Source organism: Heptranchias perlo, chromosome 20 (genome assembly GCF_035084215.1).
Source record: "Heptranchias perlo isolate sHepPer1 chromosome 20, sHepPer1.hap1, whole genome shotgun sequence".
NCBI classification, from domain to species: Eukaryota; Metazoa; Chordata; class Chondrichthyes; order Hexanchiformes; family Hexanchidae; genus Heptranchias; species Heptranchias perlo.
Window position 1 is genome coordinate 30,077,501 of NC_090344.1, and position 16,158 is coordinate 30,093,658.

The following is a 16,158-nucleotide window of genomic DNA, read 5'->3' on the forward strand; positions in this document are numbered from 1 at the left end:
GTCCAGGGCTTTGCATTCAAAAAAAGAAAATGAAAGCGCTTTTATTCTGACTCAGCTCAGACGAAAGATCATCGAACTGAAACATTAACTCTGTTTCTGTATCTAAAGATTCTGTCTGACCTGCTGACGATTTCCAGCATCGACTGTTATTATTTCAGATTGGCAAGTTAGCCAGTATTTTCATTTTGAATAAAAGGACTTTCGGAGTGCTACTCTTGTGATGCGGTGGCCGAGAGGTTAAGGCAACGGATTATTAATCCATTGTGTTTCGCACGCGTGGGTTCGAATCCATACTCGTCGTTATTGTGTTCAAGTCTTGTTTTTCTCATTCACTCCATCCAGAAGGTGTGGATGTGAGTCCCGTGCTTCCCGAAACGGCAGACCGAGCTTTTTGGGTTGTTTGCTGCAATCAGCAACAGTTCCTTCCACGAAGGTGCAGAGATTGGGAGATCGCGACGTATCAAACGGACAGCGGTGTCCTGGTAAAAAGAGTTGATCTTGTGATCAGCGGAAGAGAAACGAATCGACCACAATTGTGATTTATATCCCGGATCATTCCGTGTCTGTGTCTGTTTAAAAGGGATGTGCCGTAAGTCCCAGATTATTCCGTGTTTGTGTCTGTTTCAAAGGGATGTGCCGTAAGTCCCAGATCATTCCGTGTCTGTGTCACCCGATTTTCTTGATACCTTTTTCCTTCTGAACTGAAATGACGATCCTCTCTCGAGAAGAAGATTCACCGCCTGCTTCGGGCAACTGGTAGGAAAATTAACAAAACTGATGAGACCATGTTCATTCTGCTGGGCTTCCATTCCAATCTCCGCACTCTATCCCACATTCAGTCCCACCCCCGCCTGTACATTATAATCTGCGATATTGGTAAGGGAATGGAGATGACGAATATCACGTTAATAATTTTCTTGGTTCCTCAACACTGAATAGCGTCAATTGTAATGATTCAGGAGGTAATCATAGAATCACAGAAGCTTACAGCACAGAAGGAGGCCATTCCGCCGTGGTACCTGTGCTGGATCTTTCGAAGAACTGTCCAATTAGACCCACACCCCAGATTTTTCCCTGCAAATTAGTTCTCTTCATGGACATGTCCAATTGCCTTTTGAATGATCCTGTGGAATCTGCTTCCACCACCCTTTCAGGAAGTGAGTTCCTGATCTTAACAAACCCTCCGTGTGGAAAAATTCTCCTCAATTCCGCTCTAGTTCTTTTCCCAATTATTTTAAATCTATGATCTCTGTTTACCGACCCACTTGCCGGAGGAAACAGTTTCTCCCTACTTGTACTTTCAAAACCCCTCATTATTTTGAATATCTCTATTAGGTCTCCGGTTAACCAACTCTGCTGTAAGGAGAATAATCCCAGCTTCTCCAATCTCTCCAAATAACTGAATTCCCTCATCCCTGGTATCATCCAGGCCAACCTGCTCTGAATCCTCTTCAATGCCTTTTCATCCTAAAGTGTGGTGCCCAGAACCGTACAATATACTCCAGCTGAGGCCTAAACACAAATTTGTAAGGATTAGTATGACTTCCTTTTTTTTGTATTCAATGCCCCTATTTGCAAAGCAAAGTATCCTTTATGATTTGTAAACCGCCTTATCAACTTGCCCTGATTTCAAAACATGCACGCCCAGGTCCCTTTACTCTTGCATCCCACCCCACCCCACACCCCCACCCCCATAAATTGTTCCATTTAGATTATACTGCCTCTCCATGTTCGTCTTCCAAAAGTGCATCACTTCACACTGATCTGCATTAAATCTGTCACGTGACTGCCCATTTCACCATTCTGTCCATGTCCTCTTGAAGTCTGCTACTATCTTCCTCACTATTTACTACTTTGTCAAGTTTTGTAACATCCGCAAACTTCGAAATTGTACTCCCTATTCCCACATCCAAGTCATTTATACGTAACTAGAAAAGCAATAGTCCTAATACCGACCCCTGGGGGATCCCACTGCATGTTTCCCTCCAGTCAGAAAAACATCCGTTCACCACTACTCTCTGTCTCCTATCCCTCAGCCAATTACGTGCCCGCATTACCACTGGTCCTTTAACCCCACGTGCTTCTAGTTTTCGAATAAATCTGTCATGTGTTAATTTCTAAAATGTGACCTGAAAATAACTGTAACCCCGTTATCTTATTCTTAAGCAATGAGAATACAGATATTAAGACCGAGTGATAGATCAGGCTCATTCCCATTACCCGCAGGTGACGGGACCTGAGGAGGGGGAATCCCATCTGGGTTTATATTTTCCGAAAACAGAGACGGAAAATCGCAAAGATCATCCCGTCGAAATACAACATTTGACTGAAGATCCGACAGCCATATCCCATCCAGACCTGGCCGTTCAAGGAAGCCTGATAAGTCCATTAGGGGAAAACACAGAGAGAGAAGAAATGCAGACAGAGATAGAGAGAAGCACGCAAAGAAAATAATAGTATAAATCTCCACATTCGGTGATCAAACTGAATTTAAGGTGCAACTTAAATTAAAGCCCATATCGTGAAATCTTATAGGTAAACATTTGGCTGGATTATCTCTTTATCTCTGAGAGAAGCACTGCCTGGTAATTACAGCTCTTATTTATTTGAGCATTTTGCACCATGATTGTCAGTTGGTTTCGAAAGCACAGTGAATTTCAAAGTCTATGCCTTATCTTATTCGCTCGTTAACCCACAGGTACCGCGCGGCTGTAAAAGCAGGCTGCACAGGAGCTTTGCAGACTGCATATTCAAGACATATATCACACGCTACACGTGCAACCTGCAGCTGTGTGTGCATTAGCGGTTCAGTGGTGGAACCCTCGTCTGCCGGTGGGAAACCAGGGGTTTGGTTCCAGGCCAATGCAGCATTCTTTACCTTTTCATTCTGCGCACATGAGATCGACTGAATTGGGATAAATTCACGTGCCGGCTTCAATCTGTAAAACTTCTTGAAAGATTATCTTAATTTCGTCTCCGTGTGTTAAGTGGACAAACCCTTTGCATTCTGTCCTCTGGTGTTCAAACATGCTCTGCTGGAGATAAGTCAAGCCTGCCTTCGACACCGCTGAAAAGATGTGAGAAACCAATTGGTGATTTTTGATTAAAAATGGGGACACAACGGGGCTCATCCGGTTTGAACCAATGAAACTCCCTGAGCAAAAATCAGACCCAAAGGCAACGGAGATGTTCAGCCAGGGTAAAATTCCGCTCCCATATACCCGATCCGCCATCCTTTCAGAACGCTGTGTCCATCCAATCTCTCTTTCTTGTACCAAATACGATGTCGAGCAATATCAGGTTCTACACCAATTATTTCAAATCAACAATATTAGAGTGTCTTTATCAAAATCGTTTTGAATGTACGACTTGTAATATCAAGCAACAATTTGCAGAATCAACTGCGCTGAATATTGTCGACTGTCTCGATATCGTCACAACGCACACTCGACCATCAGCAAACTTTACTCAAATTGCTGCTTTCATTCACTATGAGAGCGAAGAGACCTAAGTGGACATTTGCAGATAGCAGATGTACGAGCATTGGTGGTTCAGTGGTAGAATTCTCGCCTCCCACGCGAGGGACTCGGGTTCGATTCCCGGCCAATGCAGGATCGTTTTGCATTCTGCACCAATGAGCAACTTGGGAACTGGAGTCGGCCATTTTGCACCTCGAGACTGTTCCGCAATTCAATGAGATTATGGCTGTTCTGTGACCTCCCTCCATAAAACCGCCTGAGCATCATATACCTCAATTCCTTTGGTTCAAAAAAACCTATCAATCTCAGGTTTAAAATTAACAATTAAGCTCGCATCAACTGCTGTTTGCGAAAGAGAGTTCCAAACTTCTACCTCCCTTTGCTTGTGGAAGTGTTTCCCAACTTCATTCCTGAAATTGCTGACTCTAATGTTTAAGCGATGTCCCCTCGTCCCAGGCACCCAACGAGCAGAAATAGTTTCTTTCGAACTACCACAACAATTCCCCTTAATATCTTGAAAACTTCGACAAAATCAGCCCTTAACCTACCAAATTCCAGGGAAAACAACCCGAGTTTGTGTAATCTCTCGTTGGAATTTAACCCTTGGAGTCCAGGTATCATTGTAGTAAATCAACACTGCACTCCCTCCACCGTCAATATATCCTTCCTCAGGTGCGGTGCCCAGAACTGAACACAGTACTCCAGGTGTTGTCAAACCAGAGCTTTGATTAGCTGTAGCATAATGTCTATTCTCTAGTATTCTATTCCTCTAAATAAAAAAGGCCAGCATTACATTAACCTTTTTGATTATTTTCTGCACCTGTCCATGACCTTCTAATGATCTATGTAGCTGGACCCCTGAGTCCCTTTGGACCTCCACAGTTTCGAGCATTTCATCATTTAGAAAGTATTCTGAAATATCCTCCTCAGGTCCAAAGTGGATGACCTCACACTGGACTAAATTGAAATCCATTTGTCAGTTTTGCCCATTCATTTATTATATTAATGTCTCTGTAATATTGTTCTTCCATCTGCACTGCGTACAATGCTGCCCATCTTGGGGTTATCGGCTAACTTGGATATGTGGCGTTCTATCCTGTCATCCAATGTCAATGAGGCCGCCTGAAGGTAAATTCACATCGAGCTTCAATCTCCTCATCAGCTTGAGACATTTATTTACTTCACATGCGTTTCGCCTTGGAAAGTTCCGCACTCTCTCCTCTGGATCTTAAAAATGCTCTCGATATAATTCAATTCGACCAACAGCAACACTGAAAAGGTATCAGAAGCCAATTGGTGACTTTTCACAAAAAGCCTTGTGGTTGTCAGGTTCGTCGTGGATTCGAACCCGGGGCCGTTCGTATCATTAATCAATATAATCCCCCAAGTGAGAATCAAACCCCGAGAAAAACAAACCACTGGCTGTGAGACAGCCAGGATAAATGTCCGCTGCCTCCCACAGCCGAGCAGCCAACTTTCAGACCGTTTCTGTCCATCCCATCTCGTTTTCTATTCTGGTGTACAGCAATATCAACTTGTGCACTTACTATTTTAAGTCACTAATATTAGTCTCCCTTTACCAAATGGTTTTGACTGTACGACCTGTATTATCAAGTAAGACGTTTCAGAATTAGTTGCTCTGAAACTACCATGCTTGGGAGGATACTGAGAGGTGTAGATCAACACAGGGACGTTTGAAGTGCATGTCCACAGATCGCTGAAGGTAGATGGACAGGTAGATAAGGTGGTTAAAAGGCATACCGGATACTTTCCTTAATTAGCCGAGGCATAGACTGCAATAGCAGTGAGATTATGCTAGAACTGTACATAACATTAGTTAGGCCACAACTTGAGTACTGCGTGCAGTTGTGGTCATCACATTACAGGAAAGATGTGATTGCACTGGAGACTCGTGACTCCCCGAAACCTTTCTAACATCGACAAGGCATAAGTCAGGAGTGTGATGGAATGCTCTCCACTTGCCTGGATGAGTGCAGCTCCAACAACACTCAGGAGGCTCGACACAACCCAGGAAAAAGCAGCCCACTTGATTGGCACATCATCCACCACCTTAAACATTCACTCCCTCCACCACCAGCGCACCGTGGCTGCAGTGTGTACCATCCACAAGATGCACCTCCCAAACCCGCGACCTCTACCACCTGGAAGGACAAGGGCAGAAGGCACATAAGAACACCGCAACCTGCACGGCCCCCTCCAAGTCACACACCATCGTTACTTGGAAATATATCGCCGTTCCTTCATCGTCGCTGGGTCAAAATCCTGGAACTCCCTTCCTAACAGCACCGTGGGAGAACCTTCACCACACGGACTGCAGCGGTTCAAGAAGACGGATCACCTCCATCTTCTCAAGGTCAATTAGGATTGGGCAATAAGTGCTGGACTTTCCACCGACGCTGACATCCCATGAATGATTAAAAAAATGTTAGGATTTCCTTCAGTCTGAAACAGAATGTTGCTGGTTGATTAATGGCGATTAGAACGAGTATTCGTCTTTTTTACAGAGTTTAATGAGTTTTGCGAAATTAATACAATAAACTATTTTGTAAAACTTAATTCCCTGAACGGGAATCTGACCCGCCTCTCGCACTGAGAGCATTTGTAGACGGCAGCTATCATCTGAGTTATGCCAATATGCATTTACACAGTGAACTTTTCGTCGTGCAGTAATTATCACGCACGCCGAACACACTAAATAACTCCGGTTCGAAACCGAGCGGAAACATTTTGAAAACGTTATCCACCAACAATTAGTGAATATAAATGAAGCAAGAATTCACTCTGTAGTTAAATATGAAAAAAACACAACACCTCATCGAAGCTCTGTACAGTTCTACACAAACTCAAGCATTACAGAGTTACCGACAGTGTCTCTCCCTCACTCCCGTTTCCTGCCCTAACGGTGCAGAAAGCCCCTCTCAAAGCTGCACATTGCGACTGCTTTCAGTTGTTTTGTGAGAGATCATTAAAGAATCCTGCAGCGCTGCCCCGGTTAATAACTGCAGTTCTAAACAGCACTGCATCCATCAGTTTTTCGATGTTCGATGTTCCCCAGCTCCCGGATTGAGTGAAGCCACGACAGCAACAACATTCAGGCCGCCTGTCCGGCCCTGCTCTCTCCAATCATACGTTGCTGGCGGAAAGAAGCGAATGCCGCCGAAGAAAGCGCATTTCTGTCCATCCCTGGGAAACAGGATACCACCGAAGCTTTGACAGCACATCGCAGGCCTCGTCTGTCCCGCAGTTGTTGCTCCGCTGCAAAGACAGAACTTGCCAGCTGTTTCAAAATTTACAGCCTGAACCAGACTTTGAACCTTCAGATCATTATCGGGTTTAAAAGTCCGATGTTCTCCCGATTGAGCTACCCGGACTCGCGATTAGAAAAGTTTCCGTTATGCAGATTCCTGCACTATGAATTATCCCTCGTTGACGTCGAACCATGATGAGGATCCCTTTTTGAAAATTCTCAGTGACGTGTTGAGGGGATTCCTTGTTTCTGTTGAACATGATGTGAGAAACATGGACAGTGAACTCGTGAGTTTACAATTCTGTTTGTTTGTGCCAAATGTCTTGTCAATCGTTAGCACCAATTAAAATAACACTTTATATAGTGGCTCAAAAGCTAAACTTGTCCCACACGGGAGTTGGAAATAACCTCTCGACCTTTCAGCGTATTAACATCTGTAAACTGAATAGTTTCACCCGTTACACAGTGACACCAGGCAGCAGATTTCCCTTCCAAATTTTCCTCACACGAAACTTCCAATCGACGAATATCCACTCAACGAAAAGAAGATTTGTGTGTTTGGTTCTTTAGATTTAAGGACCTCGTCTAGGCCGCTTTGCTTTATCAGCTGTCGCTAATCGCCCCCTCTTCCCTTATAAACAAGTGAACTCGCACCTGCTTTTGCAAGACGGTCGGCCAGAGGAACTCAAGAACCCACAAGTGCCTACATAGGAACACTAAGAAGTAGATGCGTTATGGAACATGCCAGTTGCACCTTGAACTCCGGTCAAAATGCTCGGATTGGAAGGTTTGTCTCTCCAAGGTGCGACTCGAATTCATAACCTGGGTATTTCTAGATTCCTCTAATTACCGCAGGCTGACCGATTGCACCACAACCTTATACACCCGGGAACGCTACTCACTGTGATATCTAATTTGATGCTAGCGACAAACGTGGCGATACGGCTTCCTATTCCTTCACCTACGTTATTTATACATATAGTCAAAAGCTAATGCCCCAGCACTGATCGCATCCTGCCAATTTGAGTACATACCTTATTATTCTGGCTCTCTGTCTCCCACCTTCTAACCAACTCCGAACCCATTTCATTAGGTTGCCTTAAATTCTACGCACTCTCATTGTTGTTCACAGCTTCTTATGTGGTACCTTATCGAATGCATCTGGAAGTGAATATTATATAACACCCAAGGAAACTCCATTATCTACCACGTTAGATACACCTTCAAAAAGTTCAACTAGTTTTGTTAGACTTGACTTACCCTTTACAAATCCATGCTGGCTCTCGCTGATGACTTCATATTTATCCAAGTGTTCAGTCATTATTTCCCTAATAACGGTTACTGGTAACTCCCCCACAACAGACTTCAGACTAATGGGTCTTTAATTTCTAACTTTATCTCTCCTACCCATCCTAAATAATGGAGTGAGATTGACAATGTTTCAATCAAAGGAACAATTCCTGAATCAAGAGACTTTTGAACGATCATGACTAAAACATGTACCATTTCCTCGCCTATTCCTCTTCGTCCCCTGGGATGGTAACCATCAGGTCCTGGAGATTTGTCTATCTTTCGTCTCATTATTTTCTCCATTACCATTATTTTACTTATACGAATCCCCTTGATTTATTTTCAGTTTTCCTCGTGTCTCTGGTATGTTAGCCCCATCCATTTCTGTGAAGAACGATGAAAAGTAAATATTTAGCAACTCTGGCATTTCCTGATTTTCAATTACAATATCACCTCCATCTGTCTTTAAGGGGCCCACGTTCCTCTTAGTCACCCTTCTTTCTCTTAATATACGTGTAAAAACCTTGATTGTTGTCAATATTTTCCCTCACAAGTTTATCTCCTTTTCCCTTTTTGGACCTCTTCCGATTTTTTAGTTTCGGCACCATAATAAACAACACTTCGCTGCAAAGTTTGGGTCAATAGTTGTCCAATGTCAGAGCGAGAATTGTCTGAACCCCTAATTTATTTAATGTAACAAACACAAGCACACATAATCATCCGTGTATCAACGCACTGAGGGATACACAAAGTTGAACACAGAGAGAAATGCAGGCGAAATTGGGATGCACAGGTAAACGGACAAGCGAAATAGACAAAGATAAAACGGTCTGAACCCCAAACAGACAGTAACGTGTCGCTGATAGATATTAGTGAGAGGAGGTGGGCGAGCAATGGTATCAAGTGGCGCTGTGGCTTAGTTGGTTAAAGCATCTGTCTTGTAAACAGGAGATCCTGGGTTCAACTCCCAGCAGTGCCTTCCATAATTTATTATTTTCACCTAATTTGTGGAATTAAACGACAAAATAAGAGTGTGGAATTTGTGTTTGTTCAAGCTTCAGGAGGAAACGGATATCAGAATGACTGATCAAAAACGCCCTTTCATTGTACAGACAGACCTCTCATAGAATGTGTCTGTAACACGTTAATTTATTTGTTTTTGGGCTCGTTGGGGTTGTGGTATAATTCACGATTTGAGGTTTAAACCCAGAAGTGGTCCTAATTTTGACCGAGACTTGTGATCTTGACCTGCGGTGCAAACTTTTGCAAACAGAAAATAGAAAGTACCCAAATCATTCCACCTGAATCACCAGGCCCGGATGAAATATATCCCAGGTTGTTAATTGAAGCAAGAAAGGAAATAACGGATGCTCTGACCATCATTTTCTAATCCTCCCTGGTTACAGGTGTGATGCCGGAGGATTGGAGGACTGCTAAAGATGTACCGTTGTTTAAAAAGGGAGAAAGGGATAGATCGAGTAATTACTGGCCAGTCAGAATAACCTCGGTCAGGCTGAAGGTATTCCATTAAATCTACACTGTACTTCCTCCACAGCCAATACTGGGAGGAGGGGACTCTTGACTGACAAGCCTTAGCTACATCAGGAGAGGGAAACTGACCCTCGGTCTCTAATATTCCTGGGATGTGCTACTTTTGAACAAAAAGGTGAGTGTCTCTATACTTTTAAACTCGCTGTCTCACTGCACATGTATTGAAAGTGTATCGTAGGACGGTGTGTGAGTGTCTCTATACCTTTAAACTCGCTGTCTCACTGCACATGTATTGAAAGTGTATCGTAGGACGGTGTGTGAGTGTCTCTATACCTTGAAACTCGCTGTCTCACTGCACAGGTATTGAAAGTGTATTGTAGGACGGTGTGTGAGTGTCTTTATACCTTGAAATTCTCTGTTTCACTGCACAGGTATTGAAAGTGTATTGTAGGATGTTGTGAATGGGACGAGGGTCAGTGGGGCGAAGTGCACCCGATTGGGAGCAGCGCCCGTTTGCCGGGTGAGTATTGCACGGTTGTCTTTCTCTCTCCCCTCTTTCTTTCTTTCTTTCTTTCTTTCATCGCCTTCTATCCCATCCTTTCTTTCACTCTCTTTTCATTCCTCTTAATTCGTTCTTTTTCTTTCTGCCTCCAACACCTTTGTCTGTATCCTGTCTTTGTTCTCTCATGTGTCTCTGCTGAAAGATCCAAAATTCAGACCCGCCGCTTCTTCCAGATTTTTTTCCTTCCACAATCATGGTCCATTTCATTGAGACTTTACTGCGGCCTTACCGACTCTAACACTCACTTTCACATTCTTATGTCTTTAAGTTTGCTCCACTTCGACCGCTGTTACTCGGGGGCACATGTCCCGTTCGCACCAATGTTCATTTGTGCCTTGAAACATTCCCACCTGCGAGACTGCTCCAGAGACAAGAACGAAGAAAGCAGGGCTGGCAATCGGAAGGACAGCGGCATACTTCTCCGTGAAATTTCCATGGGGTATCTTGTGACACGGGGGATGTTAACTGAAGAACTGGGTTTTGTTTCCATGGTCGTTGGCGCTTTTCCCCGAGCAGGTGATGTGCGGGAGAGACGGGCGGCGCTACATCGCTGCGAATGACGTCTGAAATGTGCACTTTTGGCAATCTGGGCGGTGCAGGAAGATCGGAAATGTTCCACTTGATTTTAACAGGTCTGTGGAAATGTACGATTGAATAGGAATGAGGAGAAATGCAAAGAGCGGCAGTGGCGAAAAAGTGTCGATGACAGGAGGTTGGCCGTGAGCGAAAGGTCCTTTGAATGTCCGGCGCGGAGGGGATTTTGTTCAGAAACGACAGACTTTAAAGCGCGTGGGGAAAGTAAAGTGCGAGGTGCGTCCTTTGGTCAAATTGGGTGTTTTCAGGAAAACATCCATTCTGAAATCATAAAAATGAAACCAGAAAATGCTGAAAACACTCAGCAGGTCAGGCAGCGCCTGTGGAGAAAGAGCCAGAGGTAACGTTTCAGCTCTATGACATCTTTCAGCCGCAACGAATCGATTGCCATGTGGGACAGTGGCTTCGTTTTCGAAAATGTTAGATTTGATCTCTGAATTACAAGGTTTCGAATTCCACCGCTGTAAGAATTTGCTGGCGCTGTTCAGTTTGGTCTCTTCACCAAAAATCCTTCTTTTCTAAGAAGTGCCTTTCCGCATTGCTGGCGAACATCTGTTTGCTCAAATCAGCAAAGTCAAATTAGCACCCGAACTGTTTCTTGCACGGAGGTGTTGGGAGTGTAAAGTGTGATCTCGGTGAAGTATCAATCAAAGTGCACAATGGCCCCCTGGGAAACCGAGTATCTCTAGTGGTCAGCATAAGATTAAAAATATGTACAATAATTACGTATTCCTTCTTTCCCTCACACTAGGATTTATTATCAGGGAATGTACATGACCAGGTCGATTGACGTCACGCTCCGGTCGTTTAGCATCGTCTCCTACAAATAGAATAGAATCATAGAAATGTTACAGCACGGAAAGAGGCCATTCGGCACATTGAGTCCGTGCCGGCTCTCTGCAAGAGCAATCCAGCAAGACCCACTCCCCCGCCCTTTCCCTGTAGCCCTGTATTTTTTCCTTTCAAATACTTATCCAGTTCCCTTTTGAAGGCCATGAATGAATCTGCCTCCAAGACCCCCTCGGGCAGTGTATTCCACATCATAACCACTCGCTGTGTAAAAAATGTTTTTCCTTCAACTTTGGTTCTTTTGCCAAAGACCTGAGATCTATGTGCTCTGGTCCTTGACCCTTCCGCCAACGGGATCAGTTTCTCTCTATCTACACTTTTCATGATTTTGAATACTTCTATCAAATCTCCTCGCAACCTTCTCTGTTCGAAGGAGAACAACCTCAGCTTCTCCAATCTATCCATGTAACTAAAGACCCTCATCCCTGGAATCTTTCCAGTAAATCTCTTCTGTGGGAGATTACCATTACCAAGGCATTACCATCGCCGAATCCCCCCGAGTAACATCCTGAGGATCACCATTGACCAGAAACTTAACTGGGCCAGCCACATCGATACTGTGGCTGTCAGAGCAGGTCAGAGGCTGGATGTTCTGCGGTGAGTGACTCACCTCGTGACTCTCCAAAGCTGTTCTACGATCTGCAAGGCGCAAGTCAGGAGTGTGATGTAATACTCATGTGATGGTCATCGACCTGAAACTTTAACTCTGTTTCTATATCTAAAGATTCTGCCTGACCTGCTGAGGATATCCACATTTCCTGTTTTTGTTTCAGATTGGCAACATAACCAGTATTTTCATTTTGAATAAAAGGGATTTCGAAGGTTTCCTCATGTGACGAGGTGGCCGAGAGGTTAAGGCGATGGACTGCTAATCCATTGTGCGCTGCACGCGTGGGTTCGAATCCCACCCTCGTCGTTCTTGTGTTGAAGTCTTCTTTCCCTCATTCAGCAGGTCTGGTTAAAGTCCCATCCTTCTCGAAACGGCGGGCAGAGGTTTTTGCGTTGTTTGCTGAAATCAGCAAAAGTTCCTTCCACGAACGTGTTGAAATGAGAATGGTCGCGAAGTATCAATGAGAAAAGCGGAGTCATTGTAAAAGGAGCAAATCTTATGGTTAACGTAAGAAAAACTTATGTACCATAATGATGATTTATGTCCGGATCATTCCGTGCCTGTGTCTGTTTAAAAGGGATGTGCTGTCAGTCTCGGATCATTCCGTGTCTGTGTCACCCGATTTTCTTGATACCTTTTTCCTTCTGAACTGAAATGACGATCCTCTCTCGAGAAGAAGGTTCACCGCCTGCTTCGGGCAACTGGTAGGAAAAATAACAAAAATTGATGCGACCAAGTTCATTCTAATGAGCTCCCATTCCAATCTCCGCACTCTATCCCCCATTCAGTCCCACCCCGCCTGGACATTATAATCTGCGATATTCATAAGGGAATAGAAAAGCCGAATTTCACGGTTAAAATTCTCCTCAACTCCCCTGTAGTTCTTTTGCCAATTATTTTAAATCTATGACCTCTGGTTACTGACCCACTTGCCAGAGGAACCAATTCCTACCTACTTGATCTTTCAAAACCCCTCGTTACTTTGAATACATCCATTAGATTCACTCCTTAACCTTCTCTGCTGTAAGTGGAATAATTCCAGCTTCTCCAATCTCTCCACATAACTGAAGTTCCTCAACCCTGGTATTATCCAGGTCAACCTGCTCTGAATCCTCTTCAATGCCTTTTCATTCTAAAGTGTGGTGCCCAGAACCGTACAATATATTCCAGCTGAGCCGAACCAATGATTTGTAATGGCTTAGTATGACTTCCTTGTTTCTATATTCAATGTCCTATTTGCAAAGCGAAGTACCCCATTCGCTTGCTTAACCGCCTTATCAACTTGCCCTGTTTTGTGAATATGCACCCCAGGTCCCTCTGCTCTTGCAACCAGCCATAAATTGTTCTTCTTCCAAAAGTGCATCACTTCAAACTGATCTGCGTTAAATCTGTCACGTGACTTCCCGTTTCACTAGTCTGTGTATGTCCTCCTGAAATCTGCTACTATCTTCCTCACTATTTGCTCCGTTGCCAAGTTTTGAATCATCCGCAAACTTCGAAATCGTACTCCCTATTCCCACATCCAAGTCACTTATAAAAACAAGAAAAGCAATAGTCCTAATACCGACGCCTGGGGGATCACACTGCATATTTCTCTCCAGTCAGAAAAACATCCGTTCACCACTACTCTCTGCCTCCTTCCCTTTAGCCAATTATGTGCCCAGGTTATCACCTGCCCTTTTATCCCACGTTTCCGAATAAGTCTGTTATGTGTTAATTTCTAAAATGTGTCCTGAGAATAGCTGTAGCCCCGTAATTTTATTCTTAAGCAATGAGAATACAGATATTAAGACCGAGTGATAGATCGGGTTCATTTCCATTACCGGGAGGTGACCGTACCCGAGGAGGGGAATTTCCATCTGGGTTTATATTTTCCGAAAGCGGAGACGAAAAACAGCAAAGCTCATCCCGTCGAAATAAAGCAACTGGACTGAAGATCCGACAGCCTTGTCCCATCCCGGGTTTCCAGACCTGGCCGTTCAAGGAAGCCTGATAAGTCCATCAGGGGAAATAGAGAGAAAGAAGAAACACAGACAGAGATAGAGAGATGCATGCAAAGAAAAATAGTATAAATCTCCAAATTCTGTGATTGAGCAGAATTTAAAGTACAGGTTAAAATAAATTCAGTCTCATGTCGTGAAATCTTTTAGGTGAACAATGGGCTGGATTATCCTTTATGCTCTGAGGGAGTAAACACTGCCTGGTAACTACAGCTCTTATTTATTTTAGCATTTCACAGTGGCGATGTGAGGTGGTTTCAAGCCCCCATTGAATTACACGGCTATGCTTGACCCACTCCTTACGTAACCCACAGGAACTGCACGGCAGTGGAGCAGACTGCGTAGGGTTATCACGGGAACTCTGCCAGACTGCATGTTCTGGACATGTACCCAACGCTACACGTGCAGCCTGCAGTTGTGTGTGCATTAGTATTTCAGTGTTAGTATCTTCGCCTGCCGGTGGGAAATCAGGGATTTGGTTCCAGTCCAATTCAGCATCCTTTACCTTTTGTATTCTGTACCCGTGAGATCGCCTGAGTTGGGATAAATTAATTTGCCGGCTTCAGTCAGTACAACTTCTAGAAAACTTGTCTTCATTTCGTCTCAGTGTGTTGCGTGGACAAACCCTCTGCATTCTGTCCTCTGGCGCTCAAACATTCTCTGCTGGAGATAAGTCAAAACCGCTGAAAAGCTGTGAGAAGCCAATTGGTGATTTTTGACCAAAAATGGGGACACAACGGGGCTGATCCGGCACTTGAACCAGTGAAACTCCCTGAGCGAGAATCAGACCCAAAGACCAACTGGCAACAGAGCCGTGCAGCCACTGTAAAATTTCGCTGCCTTGAAGCCGATCCACCATCCTTTCAGAACGCTCTGTCCCTCCAATCTCGCTTTCTTGTACGATGTACGATGTGGAGCAACATCAGGTTTTACACGAATTATTTCACATCGACAATATTAGCCTCTCTTTATCAAATTAGTTTTGAATGTACGACTTGTATTTTCAAGTAACAATTTACAGAACGAATTGCTCCGAAACGACATTGTCGTCTGTCTCGGCACCGTCATAGTTTACACTCCACCATAAGTATACTTCACTCAAATTGCTGCTTCCATTCACTATGAGGGCGAAGAGACATAAATGTGGGTACATTAGCTCCGAATTTATCAGCTGGGTTCCACCTTTACTTGTCCAACCGCCTCAATCTTTTAATTGTTTACCCTTCTCTGCTGGTTTTGCAGTTTAGATCAGCCTTCGCTGTTCAAGGAAGCCTCAGAATTACATCGGGGACAACACAGAGAGACAAGAGTCAGAGACAGGGGGAGATGGAGAGATGCACGAAAAGAAAATAAAGAGTATAAATGTCAGGTCTTGTAAACTAGCAGAATTTAAGTTACAGATTGGGAGAGATTCCTTCTCGGGTCTTGAAATCTTTCAAGAGAAGTTTGGGCACCCAATCAAAAGCACCGGCCACGCTGAAATATCGGTCATGCTGAGCGAGAAATAAATGCGGTCAACTAACTCCAATTTTTCTATTTCAGCATTGAAGAGATTTTTAAACAGTGACGCTGCGAGCAGAATTCAAATCGAGGGAGAAAAACACCATTGGAATTTTGAGACCAACGCTTCAATCACTCGGCCATCCCAACAGCAAACGGCATGTTCGTTCAGAGATCATTTCAAATGGAAACAAGCAAGGCATCCTTTCTGAGCATTGGTGGTTCAGGGGTAGAATTCTCGCCTGCCACGCGGGAGACCCGGGTTCGATTCCCGGCCAATGCAGCAAGTTTTTGCATTCTGGACCATGCGGAACTTGGGAACAGGAGTGGGTCATTTGGGCACCTCGGGCCTGTTCCACAATTCAATGAGATCATGGCTGATCTGTGACGTAACTCCATATATGGGCCTGAGCCGCATATCTCTTAACACCTTTGGTGAACAAAATAATTTCAATCTCAGCTTTAAAATCAACAATTGAGCTCGCATCAACTGCCGTTTGCGAAAAAGATTTTCA

At 44.1% G+C, this 16,158-nt stretch overlaps 4 non-coding genes across 4 annotated transcripts; all 4 read left to right on the forward strand.

The window, feature by feature from the left end:
- The first annotated feature begins 3,540 nt into the window (after positions 1-3,540).
- trnag-ccc (transfer RNA glycine (anticodon CCC)) lies at positions 3,541-3,611 on the forward strand. The gene has a single exon. It is a non-coding gene; the product is annotated as a tRNA-Gly (tRNA).
- Positions 3,612-8,942: 5,331 nt separating this feature from the next.
- Positions 8,943-9,016, forward strand: trnat-ugu (transfer RNA threonine (anticodon UGU)). The gene has a single exon. It is a non-coding gene; the product is annotated as a tRNA-Thr (tRNA).
- Positions 9,017-12,367: 3,351 nt separating this feature from the next.
- Positions 12,368-12,449, forward strand: trnas-gcu (transfer RNA serine (anticodon GCU)). Its single transcript has one exon. It is a non-coding gene; the product is annotated as a tRNA-Ser (tRNA).
- A 3,406-nt stretch (positions 12,450-15,855) lies between these two features.
- trnag-gcc (transfer RNA glycine (anticodon GCC)) lies at positions 15,856-15,926 on the forward strand. The gene has a single exon. It is a non-coding gene; the product is annotated as a tRNA-Gly (tRNA).
- The last annotated feature ends 232 nt before the right edge of the window (positions 15,927-16,158 follow it).